The sequence below is a fragment of the Notothenia rossii genome, assembly GCF_949606895.1.
Source record: "Notothenia rossii genome assembly, chromosome: 6".
Classification (NCBI taxonomy): Eukaryota; Metazoa; Chordata; class Actinopteri; order Perciformes; family Nototheniidae; genus Notothenia; species Notothenia rossii.
This window is the reverse complement of record NC_136909.1, coordinates 65,754,132-65,775,481: the sequence shown is the minus strand read 5'-3', so window position 1 is coordinate 65,775,481 and position 21,350 is coordinate 65,754,132. Positions and strand designations below refer to the sequence as shown.

Here is a 21,350-nt window from a genome sequence, read left to right as displayed (position 1 = left end):
TTGTCCATGGTCAATCATCTTAGAATTGAGCCAGTCATACGTAGAAGCACATTGTAGTAAGCTAGATCAATATTGATATAATTTATTGATGAATATTGTCGCAAAATGGCATGTAATTCATGAAAATATATACAGTATGTTTTGTGGCAGAAGAAATGCGTATTACATATCATCTGGTGTTTCCTCTGAAAGTAGAGCAACCAGGATTAATTAAAGAGATATGAGATTCATTCAAATAAATTAAAAATAATATCACATGTACAATTTCATCAATTGGTAGCCATGGCTTGTTGAAAATCTCATTGATTCTAGAATTTAAGGGCTTAATTTAAACTATTGTGTGATGTCACCCAAATGCATCAATTTTAAATTATCTTAACCGTTCACTTACCTTGTTGGCTATAATGTGCTTCAACTATTTTATTGTAAATATGAATACGTTATCGAAATGTGTTTTAATTCATGAAAATATTAGTGAAATATGTTCGATTGCTTCCATACATACTAGTATTACAGCCAAGTCAATAATCTCATGTGTGGATTGAACATTAACCAAATATATTCAAATTGTTCAAACCACTGTACGGTCAGCCATGTTTACCTGCTCAGTAAGCTGTACAGTGCACTTGTTTTTCCTTCCTCTTCCTCTTTCCTCTTCTACTTCTCCCTCTCTTTCTATTTCACTGACTTCCTATTCCCACACGGTCTGTCTGTGTTCTTTATTCTTTTCATGGCAGGCCTCGCGCTGAGCTTCCCTCTAATTAGATCAGGAATTATGGTATGGATTAGGTGATGGAGGGGCATGCCGGTTCTTCTGACCATGGTAGCTATTTCAAAGTTAGGCGCTTAATTCCTTACCCCCCTCCCCTCTTTGCTTTGCATTATAACACAGCTGCAGGAAGAGTGACAAACACTGTTAATCTCTTGTTTGCTGGCAGTCCATTACAAAGGGTAAAGCAGGATTTTTCTCTAGCACTGTAAACACTCAAAATTCAGCATTGTCCATTACCTCTTAAACACAGCTGATAACAAGCATCATTAATTAAACTGTGGGAGTAAGTGGGGTTACATAAATTGAAATTAATAATCGTGTGCAAACAGAAATAGAATGCATGTTTCCGAATTGTTCCCTCGGAAACTCCCAAATGTAGCTACGTAGATTAAGAAGGTTTGGCTCCTGTTTCGCTTGTGATGTTTCCACCAATCCAGGGATAGGTTTAGTCATGGAGTGCTCTTTTAATTTGTTTGCCACATTCTCAAATTTTCCCCGAAAAATGATCAAGTAGGCATTTAATTACTTTAAGAAAATAAATCACCTCCCATAGCTATTGTGCTGCTGCCAAGTCTATTGCACATAAGCTGCAAAGAACATGAAATATTTCACCACTTGTATTTCAAATACCCACTGTTGAGTCAATTTGAGGCAGACAATGGTGGGAATTATTGACTCCGGTTTGTGGTAAGGAGAAAGTGCAGCCTTTATTGGCAACTTACCGCATGCTTTTGACTTTCTGGGGGTTGATAGACAATCGATATGCTTTAGATGCTCATTGTTGGCCATAATGTCATATCTAATTACGTCATAATAGTAATTATGTAGTGTAATCACTAAGTATGAGAGAGGTGTAAATGTCTGATGCATGATACAAATCAAGACTAGCATGTTGTGTTTAGAGTGTTGACATCACAAGAAACGGCAGCGTGCCCTCAGAGGACTTCAACATGCCTGACTGAAGACTCTGTTGTCAGGGAGAATCAAGTTAAGACATGCCCATCTACATCTGACAGAAGTGGAGAAAGAAACTATACAACCAAATGTTTTTATAATTGAATAAACTTTATACATTCAAAGCAAGAATGTAATCATTGGTCATGAATATAATCCACGGTCCAAATTTGAGCACAGGTTAACATTGGCGACTCCCATAAGTGACTGCTGGCACTGCAGATGACTGAGATCACTTTCATGTATAAATAACAGACACTCTGGGCCGTAATTTCACCTCTGGGAAAACACCAATCCACCTGATGAAGACTGATAATCAAAATCTGACAGAAATCTCCAAAACTCCCTAAAGGTGATACCAAATCCCTCGTGGGCCAAATTGAGCGATGGGTTGGACAAACATCTGCCAAAAGCCACAGTTGAAATCCATATGGCTGGGACTTAATTGGCGCGCGCAGGCCCAGGCTTGACATGAACATTGATACATAACAGCCTGTGTGGGTGGGCATAGGTGGCTGGAGGTTTGAGGTCGAGCGTCGGTCCCCTAGGGTCGTTACCGTTTCACATTGGGCGTCGTGGAGCTTATCTAAGAAAGAGGGAAGATCTTAGGGCATTTCCTGCAAATGGCATGTTAAATGTCTCATTAGCTGTGGTGACCTCAGCCTAATCTATCGCCCATTTCCTTACGGGGAGAAGAATTGCAGCCATAAGACAGTGACTTATCAAACAGACATGAAGTGAAAGATTTTAAACGTGCCATTTTTGTTTTGTAATACCAGTCAGGAATCTGACATAACAAAAGTGGCGAGGGATCGCTGGTGAGTTTGGCGGGTTTGCTGAAGCCACAGTAATACGAACCACCGTTTTTTTTTACCCCTCAGGTCCTACCCACATCGTAGAAGCTTGATTCATTAGGACAGCAGGTCTCTTGAGGGAAATCTCAAGGGTCTTCTCTAACCAACCAAGCGACTGGAATAGCATAGAAAACACACTCCGAACTTCAACGTACTTCACTGGAGCACAAAACTACACTGACATCCTTTGAATGTTGTATTTTTCTTTTACTTTTAACATTCATTCATGGCAAAACAAATGAGATCTCCCAGTCAACAAATTGCCGTAAGCGCTCCACCCCCAGAAGCCCTTGGGAATTTCCATTAAAGGCGTTTGAGTCAGAATCAGCGTACAAATAAATGACGCGCTCCTGGGAAATCACGGCAACAAGCAGATACATGTTAAAACTCAGGAGAGAGCTTTTCGTTTAAACTGGAGAGGGCTTTCCAAAATCCAGATGTGGTGAAAGCACAGACGGGGCTCAGGCCTCCTCACCAGTAATGAAGCAATTAGACAGACAATTATGAACACCTGTGACGCTGATTGGCACCATGCGGCTCCTTCTCCTTCAGCGGCGCTAAAGACGCCTGAATGTTGCTAAAGTTAACCTCTAACAAGGCCTGTAATGACGACGAGGGCCAAAACACACCACACTGATGCTCACACACACATTCGCACACTCACAGGAGGTTCGCATTAGGAAGACGGGCTCATCCCACACAGCCGGTTGCGTCATGTATTATTGAAAGCAGCCCTTGTATAAACACAACTCCAATAAATTGGGGTCTCAATTTTTCTGATTCATTAAGGTTAATGCAGTTTTAATTAGTGCTTGATTTGAAGCCCATTAGATGCAATTTAGACCTCCTTTTTAGGGAACCTGCAAAACGACATTGCGTGGGATTAATAAGATAAAAGGAACAAGTTGGAATTGTAGTCTCTCCTAGACTCAGGGATTCCTCTCTTTTCACTGTAACCGCTTGTTTATTTGCACAACCGCTTTGAGGCACATTAAAACAATCTAATGAATAGAGAGCTTTGGCTTCAGGGATTGCATCACCCTTTGGATGAACAAATGTAATGGTGGCTATGGCCTGATTAAAAGGATGCGCAGGAAATAGGCTGAAACAGCTGAGGGCTTTATAATTATAAACCATATAATAGGGCTTTTTTTATCGACCAGAGCAACTACAGCTCAATCCTGATTCTCCTGTTGGTTTACTTTAAATCAGACTCTGAGGTATGGTCAAAAGGAGAACTGTGCTACTTTAGGGCTATCAGAGATGCATGTGAAGCTAAGTGCACACGGACAACCCTAATAAAGGGTGATAGAAGGATTATGGTAATATTATACTTCAAACCCCTCATTTAGGGACTGCATGTTTTGCTCAATATTATTTTATAATTTAAGAGAAAGCATCAAAACTATATTAATATGTTCTTAAAGAAAATCACCAATTATACTCCTTTTTGCAGTACAGAGATTAGAGGAGTATGTATTTGCCCATAAAATAGCACCATCACTTAAAAATAAATAAATCATGGACTAATAGAGGTTAATAACAAAAATACATTAACCACACTGTTTTGCTGATGATCCCCACTGACTTTATACTGTAGCTTATTCATTATAAGCAAATTCAACATATCCCAATTTCATCTCCCATTGCTAACTTGTGAAATATATGTAAATTGTGGAAAATCTGCTCCATTTACTGATACTTAGCAAAATCCTTAAATCATTTTGAGTTATTTTGTACTTTTTTGTACTTTTGATATGGAAATCTGTTGTGTCTGGTAATCTGGTATTATCAGCAAACTAAAAACTATGGGCCCATGAATAGATCCTTGTGGTACACCATGTGTGCGCACTGGTTTCATAATTACATATTGCTAGTTACACTTGTATTAACAAAGACCCTATTAGTCTTAATTTAGATAACAAAATGTCATGACTTAAGTGTCACACACTTTAAAAGAGGTCTTAAACAGAAGGTACCAAGTGCAAACGCATTGTTATTATATCTGTGTATTTTGTTAGACACGTTGTAAAAATATTGTATATTACATAAATACACCACTTGTTTAAATCTATCCTCCAAATACATAAATAATTCTAAAAGGAATAACATATTCAGGAAAAATATAAATATATGTATTTAAATCTTTTAAATCCAAAATGAAATGAAGATACATTTTAAATACATGTACATAATATCATTTATAAAGAGATGATAACTGATGTTTAAGTTGCTTTCAAATGCAAAAATACGATGTCTTTATATCTACTTACAACTAAATTGTAGTGTGATGTATTGTGATAACTATCAATTGACTATTTATCGCTTATGAATCATATACTTTGTAGTTAAGTTTTTAGTCTTAGATTGCAATTTAAATGAACTTTTTTTTGTGTATTGCTCACAGACTTGCATCTTTACTTGCTTTGACAAAAAGTGATACTTCATTTCTAAAATAAGGTTATATCTTCACATAATGAGACTAGAAGCTAGGACTTACTGTATATGTGCACAAAACAGTCTGATTATCCTTTTACCATGAATATTTTTAATTCAGCTGGGCCACATTGGTGCTTGAAAGCATCTCGCTCTCCTATAATGTAAAACATGAAAACCAGAGTGAATCCTTAACAGCCCCAGCAGCTTCAGCATGCAGCCTTTTGAAACCGTATCAGTGGAGATGGCTGGACAGTTATAGAGTGTAGAGCTGAACTGCTGACAGCAGGAGTCACAATACATTAGCAGACGCTCTAAATCGCTGCTCTTTCTGCATGACAGTCCCACTGTACTGTTGAATTGTTAACACACATTGTTTGACATTGTCACAGCTACATCTCCCCCACCCCCAACAAGGTTATGAGACAGGTGGAGCTCCTGCGTTTGTCTCGCAGGTTGTGGTGGAGGGCTCTCAGTTTTGCATGTTTTTAAATTGCCACCAGAAGTGAATAAAATGGTCCCATGTGTAAACTCCAGCTCGGCGGGCCCACTTGAGAGACCTGAGATCAATTTTGGTGCATTTATTCTCTGAGAGAGGCACACAATGGGAGTTCGCTGAAGATCAGTTTTCAATTGGATAATAGGGTTGTGAAAAGAGGGGATCTAGAGGGCATTGCTTTCACACATTCTTATGGCTTCTTATCTCTGAAACACGAACCTGTGTACCGCTTCAGTCTCAACACCTCCAAAAGCTTTTCCCCCCCTTAAATGAAATTCAATTTGCACCTAAAATAGTGTTATGTTGTGCAATGCTATATTGTCAGACCACATAGGAGTTCTTCATAATGAGTTATTCAAACAAATTGAATGAAATTATGTCTCTGTTTTCTTTTAATTTTACAGTGATTTGCGTCCAAAGTCTCCATTATCATATTATTTCAACAAAAACGCAGGCGACTTTTTTTTTTCTCTCTCTATCTCTCTAACTATCTATCTATAAAAGAAAATCCCATTTTAGTCTATTATTTTTGTATATTACTATTTTTTCTTTTTTCAGATCATTGTACTTACTTTTTAAATATTTATATTTGTTGTAAACATTTCCTCATATTCTTTTTAACAGTTTTTTAAAATAGTTTTATATACGTTTTCCTCTTTTTTCACAACTTAATTACATTTACTGTGTTTATGTAGCACCATTATACACCAGAGCGAATTCCCTGTGTAAACCTCCTTGATTCTGTTTCTGACTGCAGCTGCTCGGGGTTTAGAGGCTGCTGCTGACTCTGCCCTCCACCCTCTCCCCTCTGCAGCCACTAGATGGGGTATGATAACCACACAGAGGCTCTCCCTGTGGGACGCCTCCTGCTCCGGTGGGTGCTGCGACTCATGGGAGAGGTGAGGAGTGGAAATTGTCTGCCAGATTTACCACAGATCCCAATCAGCTTCTCATTAGTTTGTATTGTTTATTTCCTCTTCCAATAACTCCTTAACTAATCTAATATACTCACTTGTAGAATAAAGTATATAACACATATTGAGCAACAGTTTTACTCTACTGGCACCATTGCTGATATCAAATTGGTTTTAGTGGCTGCAGATTTTGGAATTGATATAAAAATTCAAAAGTATTCGATTAACCTAATAGTTTGGTTATTTGGCACTTTAGGTTTTTCCATTTTACTGAAATACTTCACTTCCTGCATAAACAATTTATATTAAAAGTGCCTGCAAATGTTCTTTGATAAGAAGAAAACATGTCATTTTAAAATCAATAAATTGTAGTAAGTTAAATCCAGTTTTTGTAAAAAGGAAAAGTATCTCCACTTTAAACACCTTGATTTAACTTGATTCAACAGTTTCTTTTACTTCACCGGATAAGGATAAACACTATATTTGTTCATTTCAGTGGTGTTCCATTTCTCTTAAAAACACTGTCGTTATTTTTCCATGTTGGTGTCCAATTTGAGTGAAATTCACAGCTTCGGTCTACTTTGATTTAATTGACGGTCTTTGAGAGGCTTCAGTCACGTCCCACATCTTGTATGGCATACAGTACAAACACACCGATGGTTTACAGCCGGCGCGGTGTTGCAGGGACATGAGCCTCTAGCCTCTGCCTGGATCATAATCTGACTCGTGGAGCAGGGAAATACATTTTAAAAAGTTTGTTTATACTTTAAAACTGGATCTCCGTGTAGTCTAATTTCTAATATATTTGATAAATTAAAACAGATTAAATCAAATCAAGCACAAGGTACCTTTTTTAATACAAATCTTAAAAAATAAAACAAAAATTATCATTTGAAATATCATCTGTGATGGGACAACACCATAAATAAAAAAATATTTAATGTTATTAATACTTTGTGGCTTGAAACGGCTATACTAAGATGTTGTCTCCTGTGTTAGCGATGCCCCAACTTAGGCGCAGGGTCTCCCAGGGGCTCGCAGGGTTCCCCAGTATTTAAGAAAAAAGGTTATTTCATTATTTTAAGTACAAGACTTTTAACCTGTAACATGATCGACATGACTAACTTCTGTGTTCAGATATGTATTATATTATCTTGTAGCTACGGATCATAAAATAACACACATCTTCAGTTGAGGATCTGTCTAAACAGCATCTCAACTTTGATGTGTTATACATTCAACAACATGCCCACAGACAAAACAGTAATTGCTTTATAAAAAATAATTTAGAAAGGCTCCATATTTGCTTTTTGGAAATATTATCATTTACCCAGCTGGACTGCTTGTGATCATAAATTGAAGCCATGAATGTTTTGATAAATAATGTCTCTCTCAGCTTTTTTTACACAAGTGCTTTTGATTGGTTGATGAATCCGTCAGAATTCATAACATGCACTGTACTTGTGCCTCCAGTCCTTGAATCGGTTAAACAAATATTTTGGGGTAGAAGATGACCTCTCATAATTGCATTTCTCCCCTGCTTGTGAAGACTATTTTCAAAGGCTACTGTATTTTGTGTGTGTGTGTGTGTGTGTGTGTGTGTGTGTGTGTGTGTGTGTGTGTGTGTGTGTGTGTGTGTGTGTGTGTGTGTGTGTGTGTGTGTGTGTGTGTGTGTGTGTGTGTGTGTGTGTGTGTGTGTGTGTGTGTGTGTGTGTGTGTGTGTGTGTGTGTGTGTGTGTGTGTGTGTGTGTGTGTGTGTGTGTGTGTGTGTGTGTGTGTGTGTGTGTGTGTGTGTGTGTGGGAGACACAGAGAAAGAGAAGAATATAAACAGCAACATCATTGGATTCATGTTTTTGTGCAAGAAAGCTCTCATATTCTGCACCTTTTATAGGATAGCTTTGAACTGTTTACATCCCTGAGCAGATAATTGTTCCAGATACCCGCCGTTTTATTGAAAAGTATTGGCAGTGGAGCCCACAGTAACAACTCTGTTGTGGTTATATTCTAATGATCTGGGTTAAAAAGGGAAAGCATTCTCCTTTATCTGCATTAATGCTTGAAATGGTTCACAGAGAGTTCATTCAAATCATTGGCCAAAAAAAGATTTATTTTGCATGGGGCTCCTATGTCAACAGTAGTTACAAGAATTACTCTGGATGCGATCCCATTATAGGATGTCAAATATTTTGATGCTATAGGTAAATGGCAGAATGAATGTGGAGGACAACAACAGGAAGGCAATTCTGCAATTCCTGGATGAGAGTAAAATAAATATATATATATATATATATATATACAGCCTTTGCTCACCTCTGCAATCTCAGGGCTCACCCCAGCCAGCAATGTAATACTGAACAATGAATTTTAAATAAAGTCAAACATTTGCTTCATGCTCCTCCACAGTTTAAACAAGACATTTCTGATGGAGACGTGTGGATTTATTGTAAGTAAGAGATATAAGAGATAACTTAATCCCCAATTGGATTGTAAACCCCACCTCCACTTCACATGGCTCCACCCCGTCGATCCGCTTTCTTGACCTTTTGTCTCATTTCTCGCCGGGTAATGAATGCTTTTGGACTATTTCAGACAAAAAGATCTTTCACATAGTCCGCAGCGTTGGAATGTCATATCAGAAAATCACCCAATCAGCATGCTGGTGTTGAGAGCAAACAGAGAGGGAAGCTGCGGCGTGAGCAGAGCAGCGGTGGACGGGGTCGCATGGATGTCAATATAATAGACTGGCTTATGATGTGTAAATAACACACCACTTAATGGTCCTCTCCCACTCTGCAGAGCATTTTGAATCACATGGAGGGGCAGCAGCCTCCTCTCCGTGGGGGCTCGTCATCCACTATTCATCCGGCTCGCCTCTCACTTCCACAGAATATCACAGAGACAGCTAGGAGAGATTTAAAAAAACAACACTAATATTAGAAGATGCCCTGACAATAAATAACTTATTTTATATTTTTGCATTTGGGACAGAGGTGCAATATGTTCTTATGTTAAAAATGACAACTACTCAACCTACAGTACTGTATGGACAACTCTGTCTTTTTGTTTTTACCTTCCCTACTCTCTTCCTTTATCACAAAACTGTTTTTAAACTAAAAGATATTTCAAGAAAATACTTTTATTGTTGTGGCATCACCCAAAAATCTGCTGTATTAGTATTTTAAATGCAACAAAGAAATTGTGCTATATTACTTCCACACATTTCCTTTGAAAATATATATTTCAAGCCTTAATCTACTGAAGATATTCATGACATTTATAAATAGGCATAACTTTTTACAACTTTTGTAAATCTATAACTTATAGTTGCTAATGAATGTACTTCATTTAAGCCACATAATATGTTTTAGGAGACATTTGTGTCAAAAGGAGGACACTTTAGAATTAAAAATGAAATTATTATTGTGTGCACTCTTTTACCACGTTTTGCATAATTCATTTTAATTCTGTAAATGCTTCTAAAAGTGTTTTTTTTTCATTGTCCTCTTTGTTGCCTTTAAACTTATATTTTTAGAATAAATATACCTAACAGAATTGTGACTCCTTGAACATTAAAATCCAGCGTTCACTAAACATCATAATTAATTCTTCCAGATGAATGACTACACACAGGGTGGGAGACGTATTTTAAAAAAAAAACATTTCCAAAACAAGAAATATGCCCCAGAGACATACTCTGACACATCGGGTAATATTTTGTGAATTAATAATTAGCCAACAATGCACACTTTTTTCTTTTAAAAATGTTTGATGTTGGCTGTCCTCACAATGGTGAAAAAAACACCATGACATTTATTGCAATTTCCTTGAAATTACAAGACTAAGTCAATGACACACTCACTGTGTATTTGCTTTTATTTGTTTACAAATTTGAGAAATTTTGACGTTAACACAATGCAATGCATTCTGTGATAATTACACACTCTGTGGCATGCAAATGAGGCCGAGCTCTCTGTAGCAAAAAGTTATGAAGAGCTTCTGCTAATGCCAAATTAAAAGTGAATAATAATACACACACACACACACACAGTAATGTGACGGCAGTGCAAAATACGCACACACAGGTAAACACAGGGTTTATATAAGCTGTAATCACTTGGATAATAACTTCCATGATGACAAGTCATTCACACCTCTGATGACATTCATCAGGCATCATTACTGTCCCTTCCATTATAGACCTACTGTATAGTTGCTACCCCCCCTCCTGCAGTAATAAATAGATGTGAACTCAGTCGGCATATCACTCAAGAGCCGTCTTTGATTTGGTCACTATTTCCGTCAGACCCAGGAGAGAGCAGCAGTTCCCACATCCCCTGACCTTGGAGTCTCTTTAGAGCTCTTTCCAAAAAACCCGCCGCTCAAGGTTGCGTCCAATCTGTCTGTTGTTTTTCTACATTAGCAATCGTCAACCCTGCTTCACCTCTCTTGAAAACTAACACCTGAGCGTAAAAGGGCTGCAGTGAGAGGTGGCGTGGGAGTGTAGGTTGAGGTGGGTCAGATAGGGTGATCAAAAACAAAGCAGAAGGATAAAAAATATAATTTTACCTCCCCCGTAATCCCGGGCCTCCGCGGATGACCTTTGATCTGGCAGCATGTGTGGTATGCTGAGCCGACTGCTCGTGCTGCATGCGCTCTGATCCTGGGAAGCAATCACCGAGCGCGCCGCTATCAGAGAGGCTGCTGGGGAAACACTCTAAGCCCGAGTCTGGAGGTGAGCGCCGAGCAGAGGAGCAAATGGGTAGGGATGGAAGAAATAACCAAGTGCAGCCAACCACATAGAAAGCCTGATGGGCCGGAGCGCTGCATGATAAAGGTAAAGTGGACACTGTATCTACAACACAGCCTGAGGCCAGCTGTGATTCAACACCACACCAACATTAAATGATCTTAACTGCTGAAATGTTGGCTGTAAGAAGACAATTATTTTTATTTCAATTAAGAACTGTATTAGTGGGCTAGTTTATATAACTCGAAATGACATAAAATTGTACTTGTTAGCATGATTTGAAATGGAAAATAAACAACTTATGTTTGTTTGAGTTAGAATAACTTCCGGCGCGCTTTTTAAAAATAAAATTCAAATACAATCAACACAAAGATATATTTATATATATCGCTTTATGTGTTTTCAGAGGTGTCAGTTCCAAGCAGTGCATGTGTAATCACTGCTTCACAAGCCCCCTCTCATGGCCTAAGGCATGGCAAATTCCCAGCATGTGCGTTTATTTGATTGTTTAAGAACAGTTTCCGGAAACCAAGTTTTGCACGGCCAGGAGCTGCCTTGTAACAATTATGGGGTTAAATGGCAGTTGGCCACACAGGAGGGCATTTGCCTCCTGGCAGCCCCTTCCTGCTCTGCAGGGGTCAGAGGTCACAGACTTTTCAGGAAAAGTCCATTTCTCAAGCACCCTGAAACAGGTGGAGGCCTGGACAGCCCTGTTTACTTAAACAGCATGGAAGAAAATGGGGAAGATTAAACCACCCGCTACGCCCGGGGAGAGAAACTAATAATTGGTAATTTATGTGTAGCACTGTACTGTAGATGACACTGATTTTAAGAAAACATCTCTTCCCAATCCAGTGAGCTCTGACATTTTTTTCAGACTTTCAAGAAAGTTAATTTCATACTTTATAGAAGTTCGGTCAGAATGAGAGGAAAAATGAAGAGGTGATTGTTAGTGCCAGAAGCATGTGTGTGAAGTTATATTTTTATAAAATACAACAATGGCTCTTGTGTTTTGACAACTGCGTCTATAGATCTTCAATCGATGGGAAAGGGTTCCTACACTGAATTAAAAGAAAAAAAAGGGCCAAAAGTCAACTCGGCCGAACTCGACCCCTCAGTGCTCTCACTATTTGGATTGGTTAAATTGCTGGGACCTGGAGCTGAACCCATCAGGAAGGGCTTAAGTGTTTAGGATTAGGGATCTAAAAGGCATTTGGAGGCCCAGATTCAAACCTGCAGGACCGGGCGGAGCGATCCTGGTGTTTGGCCTGCCGTAATCAAACAGGGGGAGCTAGGACCTTCGCACACCTGCGGGAAGGGCCCACAGCAAAGAAAAAGGTCCCAACAAGAGGGGCCGGCTAGAATTTTCCTCCTGCTGTAGAGTGACAATAGCTGGGGTGGTGTACGGTGCTGTGGCCCAACGGCAAGGTCAGCACGGCGGAAAATATATTAAATGGTGAAAGTGTGAGGATCTGTAGGAAACAAACTTGTTTTGTTAAGTTAGCAGGATACCATTTGTGGGCCGTTTATCTCTGCAACTCCACAATCAAAAATAAATCTAATAAATTGTATTTAAGCCTAAATATTGAGCATACTTCTATTTGAATATTGCACTAGCCCATCCAGCGATTACGATCAAATTTGGATATATTTTGCAGTTGTTAAAATCTAAAAGTGAGACTTTTAACGCAGATAGTTTCCTTTACTTTTTTTGTGAATATCTAGGTAATTCTACAAATAACATCCACTAGAAATTACTGCTAATTCTACTACTACTTGTCAAAACTAATTTAAGAATCATAGTCAAAAATGTGATTTAATTTAGAGGACATTTCTGGGATGGGTTGGTGTGTGGTTGCAGCACGCAGAGAGTCAACCTGAATCTATCCATGAAAGCGTCAGGACTCACATGTCCTGGGGCCTAATTGGTCTGGACAGTTAACATCAAAGAAGCTGGGCTTTATATGTAATCTGCTCGCTCCTCTGCCACATTCTCATGCCGCCGCTTTTTTATATGTTCAAACGTTGTAATGAAGGTCATTCTCCATCAATTCACTTTGATCTAAAATGACAAAAATTTTGCATTTTAATAAAAAAGAAATCCTCATTGCTTTCACCGCTCAGTTTGCTGTCGCCTCACACTCCTTCCCTCACTTTTTCATTTTATCCCCCTCTTTTCTTTCACTCTTTATATCTCTTACTCTCACGGTGTGTGAAAACAACCCGCACAGCTTACACAAGGTAAATTACACTATTTGAAAAAATAAAAAAGCTGATAAAAATATTCTGCGAATCTCATAATGCAGCTTCTGACATGCCCTAACACCTGCAACACATATATAATTAAACTATGTGAAACCATCATGCTACATAATGATTAGCTGCTTTTACAGACTCAATTATGTGTAAAGTATAAAAGGTTTCTCGAGGTAATAAAACTAGGTGGAAATCCCCTCATAGCAGACTAAAGATTATCATTTAGCTTCTTAAATTGTGGGGAGATTTGTTGACTTTCTTTATTGCCAATCTGAATCAGTGGGAAGCGACTGCAATGGTCTTTGGGAAATTCTCTGATAAATAACAACTTTGCTGCGAGATGAAACGTGATGGCGTGCTCGAGCTCTGTCTACTGCAGCTGTGTGTTTCTATCAGTGTGTTATAATGAGAAATCAACTGTCTGCAGATCAGCTGCTGAAATGCTGTAACGAGCCATGAGCGCTAATACTTGAGGATCAGTTGCACTGGATGAGGCGGCTTTATCCAGTTATTAGGGTAATGTAATGGAGTCTCCTAATCCAAACCCACCAAACCCTTCCACCGTAGGGGGCACAATAGTGAGGCAACACGTTATTCCGCCACAAAGCTGACTTCCCCGCTAATGTAGCAGGACACTGAGGCTGGCGGCCTGTTCAAACAAGTCCTTCACAGTATCTCCCATAAAATGATTTTCTCCCTTCTGTCTCTCCCCCCCTCATTTCCCTGCTAACTCTCTCCCTCTAACAAACGCTCTGCTGGCGAGGCATATTCTACGCTCCTTAATGCCAAATTAAACCCCAACTCTTTTATTTTAAATGAGAAAATGGCAAAAGAGAGTGCTGAAAATCTTGATTAGGCGAAGGGGAGAGGAGAGGAGCAAAAATTAAACGGTATTAAAAAATATAGAACATTACATTAATGCCGTCCGGCACAATTGGTGCTAATTGGCAGATAATCCAGGAGCTCTGGGCCGCCTAATGCCGGGTTGAGCATAGGAACAAGCCGGGCCTCTTGTCCTCTCCCACCACAGAGTTCTACAAGCCGCGGGATGGGGTCAGAGCGCGGTGGAGGGGGAGGGATTAGCTCTGGCATTGTTGGCTCTTTCCAATGGAACATGACCTTGACGAGAGTTTGGTTCACCCCTCCTTCTTCCCAATATTCCAGCAACATGAACTTTAATACGAGCATAATGGGCAGTTTCAAAGTGCCAAGAGAAACACATGAAACACAGAGAGACACCCCAAATAAAACCCGACATTCCAACACCTTTGAATTTAAATCCACTTGGGGAAAGACCCTTCGGAATAAACTTTGCACTATATTTACGCAACCCCACACTGCAAATAGCTCCTCAAATAACGATTATGTATAGATTTGAGCATAAATATGTGGAATATAAGTTAAAAAAGGAATGAAAACAGTTTATCCTGGACGCTGGAATAATTAGAGAACGGGTCTTAAAAACACTATAAGCTTGGAAACAGCTGTTCCATCAACAACAATTAAGTTAATGTGTGCCAAAACACGAGTGGGGATCCAAAGTGGTGTGGGAAAGCCAGTAAATGTTATGTGTTTTGAAAACGGTTCCAATAATCTTTATCCTAATCCCTTAATTGGGAGTCAATAAAGTCTCCAGTGAACATACAAAGGCGCTAGATAAGAAGGAACTTGGGGCAGAATGAAGATCTTAAAGGGGACCATCTACACCTGGGCGCTGAGCGGGCCTTTCACTACTCTAAAGAGGCTTTCAAGCAAGTCCTTGGCTGTGAAAGTTCCCATGTTAAAAGCACTACCTATTAAGGTACATCCGAATGAGATGTATTTCCGTGCCGTGTTTGAAGATTTCCCATTTGCATGAAAAAAGAGCCTCTGCAAAACTGTAACTTGTGAACTGATCAAAAGCCAGAGGCCATTCTCGAGTTGAATGGCTTTCCCCCTTTGACACGAAAGAGGCTCTCTTGAGGCGCCTTCGCGGCGGTGGCCTTGGAGGTTAGGAAAATGTAGCCCTTCAGACCATACGGGGCTATTCTCTGGAGTCTGGACAACACTTGAGTCTGCAGCAATAGAAAAGAGCCGGTTTGCCGCTGTGGATCAGTACTTCAACGGGCCTCACTGACATTCCATAAGAGGGCTTTTACTATTCCTTTGGACGGCCTTTCATGTTGAGAGGAGTGTGTGGCTGCGTGTGTGTGTGTGTGTGTGTGTGTGTGTGTGCGTGTGCGTGTGCGTGTGTGTGTGTGTGTGTGTGTGTGTGTGTGTGTGTGTGTGTGTGTGTGTGTGTGTGTGTGTGTGTGTGTGTGTGTGTGTGTGTGTGTGTGTGTGTGTGTGTGTGTGTGTGTGTGTTACAAATGCATATCTAAGCATTCTTATGGCTGTGTTGTTTCTAACAAGCTACTGTAACATTATTTCAAAAATTATAATAAATTGCACAGCAAATACCTAAAATGTAACCAACACCAAACACATTGTTCCCAATTGAAAAGCTAGAATTGGAAGATTGCTTATGTTTGAAAAGTCACAGTAAACCTCTTGGTAAGAGTTTTGAAACATAAGAAAGCATAGCCACACTTAGGAAAATAAATGTCCTAATAGGGGTCTTGCAGGTCACACACACACACACACACACACACACACACACACACACACACACACACACACACACACACACACACACACACACACACACACACACACACACACACACACACACACACACACACACACACACACACACACACACACACACACACACACACACACACACACACACATTGGCTGGATCTATATTGGCCCAATCGGCTTTCGCAAGCATCTCCAAAGTTGAAAGTGGAAGCGATAAGAAGCTTGGCCATTTGTTATTCTTTCCAGGTCGATTGAATGTGTTTTGCCTAGATGCTTTGCTTGGGAGAGGATGTGGATCTCTGTGATGCTTGGGGGGGTGGGGGTGGGGGGGTTCACACCAGCGGCGTGATCTCAGAGCACGGTAGATTGATGGGTAAGTGAGGCTCAGCGACTCTCAGGCCAATCCAGCCACATCGCAGAGACCCTCCCCACCCGGCTCTCTCTCTGTGACTCAGCTGGTTTCACTTAGCGAACACGGAGAGAGGGGGTCACGGGGTCATACCATGACCTCATCAAATTAGCCCCAACCGAGTGAAGTGTTTAGCACGAGTTAAAACAAGTAATCTGAAGGGCATTAAATGCAAATGCGACGACCATATGCCCACTTCAAACACGGACAGCTCCTATTCAAACTGCGCTCCCCCCCACTCGAACTCTCACACACACACAGCGGAACCATTCACATGTCTCACAGGGTGAGGGGCTGTTAAGATGACAATGGGTTTCTGTCATGCCGACCAGGTGCAACACATTTCAACTGCTGGCCGAGCTGTTAGATATCGTAACATTTGCAACGTAAAGTCTGAATTACTTTTTGCCTTTGAGAGAAGATATCTCTTACATATATGTATTATGTGCATCGATATCTCTTTTCATCCTGACCTTAAACTTGGGATATGGAAATAAAGGTGCAGATGCTTAGAGAGGTTATCCAGCAGTTCAGGGAGGAGTGAAGAAAAAAAAAGAGGGGAGAAAACGCAGGGGTAATACCTCTGCTGGGCTTCATAAACGCTACGCCATGTGCCCCTGTTAGAGGAGCAAGGGCCTGGTCAGGCTGTGAAGATTATGGGCGAAGACTGATTTTGCCCCCTCGGGCGGCGGCCTAGCTGGGAACATGTGGCAGCTCATATATGCTAATAAGCACCTGTGGAGAGGGAGCAGAAAACCCCCGCCGGGCTCTGCAGCCGTGCCACCTGCACAGACCTCCACTGTGCCTCGCTGAGAACGTAACTGCCTCAAACACAGGGCTGGAAAACTGGAGAAAAGTTAGGAAATCATCTCCACTGACGAGAAATTAAGGGTTTTATCTGTGAGAAACCTGTACATTTTTGCTTTTTGTTATTGTGCCAGAGATAAGTCAAGGAAACACTGATGTCTGGCAAGATACAGCACTTTTTTAAATGTTATTTTTAACTATACAGGTGGTCTTGTTATTCTTTTGCCTTTCACGTTCATGCTAACAAGTTCTTCCTTTGTTGCAAAGTGCAAACAAACAAAGCAGGAAATGTAAAATGCATCACTTCCTGTGCAGCATTTTCCATTGATTGTAATGCAATCTTAATTTTTGACTTTTTGACCCCAAAACCGCGATCTAATGTCGACCGCTGTGATATCTAGCATGTACTGTAAATCGACCAAGTTTACAAAACTCTCAATGACATGAAATAACACATCTGAAATGTGTCATGAGTAGCACATTGAGGCCCGCCGAGACTTGTATAAAAGTCCCACTTGTTCCCAGTCGGTGTGTGTGTGTGCAGCGCAGATTTCCAGCCTCCATCTCATTGAAAACGACGCACAGCTGCTGACGAGGAATGTGAGAGCAAAAAGAAGACATTGTGGGAGAGCGCTCTCCTGTCAATCAAGAGAAGTCTTATTAAATTTGTTTAAGCTGTGAAAGCAATTTGAAGAAAATAAACATGTTCTTCATGTGTTCTTCGGGAACACCAATTTTCCTCGACAAAGTTTCAAATCAGACCCATTTTTCTTCCAATTAACGTAGACGGAGTATTGAATTTATATTTTCTAACGTAGTATATCACTAACTGCACTCTTTTTTCTAACCTGAAACTGATAAAAAGATATAATTTTTTGCGAGTTCATGTGAGTACAAATGAGTTCTTTAGATGCTCTGTCTCATGTGAGTCGTGTATCTCAGCAGCACATGTTTGTACGTGTGGGAAACAGGCAAATACCTCAATGTCAACTTAGAATCAGCCTTCACAGTCTCCAGTTTATGAATCTTTCTTGCTGGTTCTGCCTCCGGAGAGCTCTGTAAACCACATTAAAAACCTGTCCCCATTTAGAAAATATGCAACTCTGTAATCTTCAGAAATCTGCTTTGAGCCATGAGTGATGTACTTATGCATTTTTCAATAGCCAAATGTAGGAAGCTAATCAGCCTCCGGTGATTTATGGGATTTCATATTTGTTCACATCTGGGTTCCATATATAAAGGAATATTTAAGACACCACTTTACTATGCCGCATACTTTATTGACAATCGGACTCCATCGCCGCAAATATGCTCCTCTTTACGATGGAGGAGGTAGAGGGCAGGAGCGTGGAGATGGCGTGTCCCGGCACTCCTGAACCTGAAGCAATAACTTCACTGTAATTTCACCAAAAAAAACATTGGAAATGACTCGCAAGGCAATTTCATGAGCAAATGGAAAATGTTTATTCTCAATATTAGAGAGACATGTTAGACGTTTATCCAGAAACTATCACCTCCTCACTCAAAACCATACTTCAAATAAACGTAGCCAATTCTTGTTATTCTTAAAGTTAGTTGAAACCTCATTAATACAATTTCCAATTTGAATTTGAATTGAACAACTGAGAGTGAAGTTGATATTCATTTTGTCTCCAGTTTGGGATGTTTGAGGAAATTAGCCTGTGTCAGCACAAGAGCTATCAACCATATTATAAGATACTGCGCATTGGGTTGATGTTTCTCCGCTCTTAACTTCCTCAGTTCAAGTCAGAAACATTAAAAATACACACATTAATGGGATGAGTTCACATCATCAGAAATGTGATTTAATTAATTTGATTTAATTCTCAGTTTGGCCTTAATTAATAACCAGGCTTCTTCCATGTGATTTTTTTTTAAAAACACCATAAATTTAATATAATATGAAATGTATTATCTAATATTTTAATGTCAATCCACCTCATTTCTTTACTCATAGTATTGCTGACTTGTCAAAATTAATGTATTCTGGCTTCTTGTTGTAAAACTGCAGTGAAGCTTGTGCATTCTGCACCTGAAAGATACCGATGCAATTAACTGCACCAACAAATGTTACCTTTTGAATGGACACGACGAGAAAACATGATGATATTAATGCGGTAGAAGTGCAACACTGCTTTTACTAATATCAGGAACAGAGCACGCATGCTGATTTGCACTCGTTAAACTTTACTAACTATTTCTAAAGTGGTGTATTTTGAGGGGAAAAGGGCACATGAACACACATTAAGGACGTGATGTAGTCAACTAAAATGTGTGCACTGTAAAAGAGGGTAAGGAAGCTAAGAAAAAGCTATATTTTGTTTTGATTTGCATCTATATATTGTGTGATTTAACACATTTGGCAACATTGTCCTAACCTCAGGTGAGACCTTGAATTTCTTCTCTCAAATTATACATTTAATTGAGAAGTTAACACTCTGAGCAACCACTAATAGGATCCCTATGAGCCACCATTTAATAACATTTCTCCAATTCTTCCATTAACCAAACAAAGCAGAGCCTCCCCTCGTTTACTCGATGCTGATATATTTCTGTGAGAAACACTGAAGTTATAATGTGGTCTGTATTTGCAGGCGGCTCTAAATGAAAATAAGCCCCACACATCTCAAATCCTCTCTCTGTGGGCTTTTGCCACTTGGAGGAGCAGAAGTCTTTGATAATGACTACATGTTTTCGACGAGTGCCCCCCACTCACTAAACTTCTAATAAATAGCTGCAAACGTAAAGGATCCTGATCAGCGCTTTGAGCAAAAGGAAGCATTGCAAGAGCATGAGATCAACCCCTGGATTATTCTGACCCGCGCTGAAAAGAAGCCCTCTCCAGCTCATGGCCCAGGCATAATACCCGATGGTTGCCACAAGGAACACTATTCGGATTAAGTGGTGCCCCTTTCACATAGGCAACAAGTGACAAAGGAGGAGATTGGGCAACTAACCTGCTGTTTAGATAAATAAAGGTACTCTATCAGCTCTAATAATTGCTAGCCCCTTCTCCTCTTGCCCCATTGTCCACTGACAAGTGCTGCTTGGCCTCCGTCTAATTGCTGACAGATTTGATTTTTCAGCGACAGCAGGAGCTCTGTTTGTGGCCTTTACATCCAGTAATTACTCTCTCGCTCCCCGCTCCCCGCCTCTTATTTTGTCCTCTCCTTTCCCTAAATTATCCTCTCCCCTTCACCCTTTTTCTGAAGCTAAATGTTCCGCTCCCTCAATATCCTTTTAAAGTTTCCTTCTATGGGAATATGTTTCAGTTAAATTTCAAAGTGGACAATAAATCCAACACTTCATAGCACAATTCCTACAGAAGGCTGGGCAGAATATAAACTTCACGGAAGACTACTTTCATTTGGAATTGACTTTATCAGAATAAGAAATAATGCTTTGAATCATGTTGATTGTTTTTTGTATTTATGAGTTTTGAAAATGTTTGAGAATCAGCACTTTGAAGAGTACATTTGAAAAAGAGACTATTATCAAAAAAATATCTCTGGGTGTATTAGATAAAATTTGTTTTTTATTATAAAAAAATAGCCAAGAAGTCATCGTAGCACATGCAAGGTATAAATAGAAAAAACATGACATTTACTAAAAGAAATAGGATATTTATTGATATAGTGGTCTGTCATGGAACACAAATAAGAATGTATTAGCAGTTAGAAGGCAGCTTTTATTTTGAAATGTACTTTGAAAGAGATGGCACTTCCTTTGTGGCTATGACCACTTCCTTAAGTTCCAGGAAGTCCTTTTACACATGGACAATAATGCAATAAGCATGTAATGGGAACACTAGCTGCAGAATCCCCATCCATCCTTCGTTCTAAGCCCAAAACGTGGCATTATCAGTAAGTCAAGTTACTAATTATTATCTTAGCTACAAGTGTTTGATATTATTTGTGGTAATATATTTTTGTACTAAGGATAATTATTATTTTTGTAAGAACTTGTTGCTGTGTTATAGTGTGTTACGTAATGCTGTGTAATGTTGCATTGCATATTTACCTGCAATAACCTGTTCTTGTAAAAAGTACATTTATTCT

General features: G+C 39.7%; 1 long non-coding RNA gene across 2 annotated transcripts in view; it reads right to left on the bottom strand.

The window, feature by feature from the left end:
- Positions 1-21,350, bottom strand: part of LOC307043833 — a 69,844-nt gene that overhangs the window by 25,912 nt on the left and 22,582 nt on the right. The window contains exon 3 of one of the 2 annotated variants that reach the window (XR_013809458.1): positions 8,529-9,332. The exons of the other annotated variant lie outside the window; for it this stretch is intronic. This is a non-coding gene — a long non-coding RNA (uncharacterized lncRNA). Of the gene's footprint in view, positions 1-8,528; positions 9,333-21,350 lie in introns of those variants that run through there. 2 annotated transcript variants of the gene reach the window in all.